At 27.7% G+C, this 2162-nt stretch overlaps 1 pseudogene; it reads right to left on the bottom strand.

The window, feature by feature from the left end:
• Nucleotides 1–1126: 1126 nt before the first annotated feature.
• On the bottom strand, nt 1127–1863 carry LOC112681049 (annotated as a pseudogene).
• Nucleotides 1864–2162: the final 299 nt, after the last annotated feature.

The following is a 2162-nucleotide window of genomic DNA, read 5'->3' as shown; positions in this document are numbered from 1 at the left end:
AAATATAGCGCTGATCGTTCACCACTTCTCATTGGTTCACATATTATCGTGATTTCAAACTCTTTTTTTCGGTCATTGATATCTCGTTAGTATCAAAATTTTGTATTCTATGATTTAACTATTAAATTCTAATTTTGAATTGAATTTGTTTTTTTTTTTTCACATATTTATCAACCATACCTGTTTGCGTTTTTGAGGGCTGTATGAGTGGTAGTAAGAATAAAAACCTTATATACCTAACTCATAACTAATTATTTGAATGAATTGATTTTTACGTTTATAAGTAAAATAATGATTCATGGAGATTATGTGTTACGTTAACAAATTAGTTGTACTTTTAAGGATATTATTATGAGTTTGTAATTATGACAAATATAATGATTCGCAATAAATTATTTTACCTATAAAAATATAAAAATAAAGTTTTTATAGCCGCAATGAAAATTTATAAATTAATAGAAGTAGAACAAAATAATAATTATTATTAATAATAATAATAATAATAATAATAATTATTATTATTATAATAATAATAATAATAAGTATTAGAAAATACTTCTGATCTATTTTGGAATTTGAATTTATCCGGCTTAATAGAGCGTGCACTTATCTATGAATATTAGGTGTTATATAACAAATATTAAAAATTGTTTTAAAAACATATGCATACGATACCAAAACATAAATCATTAATAATCAATTATAATAGAGCTAAAATTACATGTAAATTAAAGATAATCGGTTCATATGTTTATATTTTTTACAGGATATGGAAATAACCATGGATACTTTTTTTCATTCAAAATTATTATTAAAGTGTTATTGTGCTAAAACATGTATTATTTAAGTTTACAGTTTAAAAATGCATAAATAAGTGTTATGATTTAAAAAATTGTACGCAAAAATACACATATGACAATGCACGTACAGTGTACGGTGATTTATTTCCAACATTTTCGACCAAACTTGCGTATTAAGACGCAATAAAAAAATATATATATATTTATAAAAAAAACATGAATAGATTTTCGTTTTCGTGTTATTGTTACATGACACTTGGGAATGGATAAAATAATTGTATTGTGTAACCTATGTTATGGATGCTAATGCCTTCAATCTGATTGTCCTATTTTTCGGATTGTATCCTCTCCGGATTCATATTCCACCACGTCTCTTTTAATTTCTCTAATTTACATTTGTTCAGCAACAATAATATCGCGTAGTTGAATTGGTCTTTCAACGGAGACCCTTGTTGGACTGCAATCGCGTACGGCTTTCTAGAGAACTCGACGCCGATCATTTGTAAATTGCAGTCGATCAACACTTGGTATCTAATATCAGTAGTGTCTTATCCTATACATAAATAACGAACATTCTCCGGATATTTTATACAGAATATTGTTACGTTACAATTTTCAATGCTCAAATAATGAGTGTACATATATTTACATTTAATACCTAAGTAAGCAAATCCTTCACTAGACGATTTGGAACTCTTAACCCTTTCAATGGCTTCCTCCAAAGTATTTGGCAATTTCACCTCTTTCATTGCTTGCCACATCTTCATGTACTTATCACTAACCGGATAATCCCAAACGGCTAGCTTCGCCCTCTCTACTTCACTGAGGCTGTCGTTTGGGCTCATATTTTTCCATATTCTATAATTATAAAACGTTTATCAACCATACATACTCAAAATGGTAAATGCAGTAAATTTCATATTCAACTCATAAAACCGCGTTTCAATGTCAGCCATTCTTTAAAAATAAGTCATTGTTGTCGAACTGTTCAATGGAGCGTACTGAATTTTATATTGCTTAGATAAATCTTCCAAAGATTCTACAGGTGTATCGAACCGAGAAACTGTAGAAAAGCTGCTAAGTTAGCAGTATAAGATGCTATTATTATGAAACCAAAGAGCCACCATGTAGCAGCAACAAGTCTATCGGAAAGATTTTTCAGTGCTTCACTTCCGCCCTATTAAATATTGAACAAAAATAATATTTTTGTAAGTATGAATGTTATGTTTATTGAAAATAAATTTATTCTTATAATTTTTATAATATTTTTTTTCTTTTCTTAGTTTGGTATTGTTTAAAAAAAAAGTATAAACTATGTATTCTAGTTTTTAACACTACATTTATGAAATTTTTCAAAATGTC

The sequence above is a fragment of the Sipha flava genome, unplaced genomic scaffold, assembly GCF_003268045.1.
Source record: "Sipha flava isolate LNK unplaced genomic scaffold, YSA_version1 18465_pilon_pilon, whole genome shotgun sequence".
Taxonomy (NCBI): Eukaryota; Metazoa; Arthropoda; class Insecta; order Hemiptera; family Aphididae; genus Sipha; species Sipha flava.
Note: the sequence above shows the minus strand (reverse complement) of the source record. Positions and strands in the feature narration are given on the sequence as shown.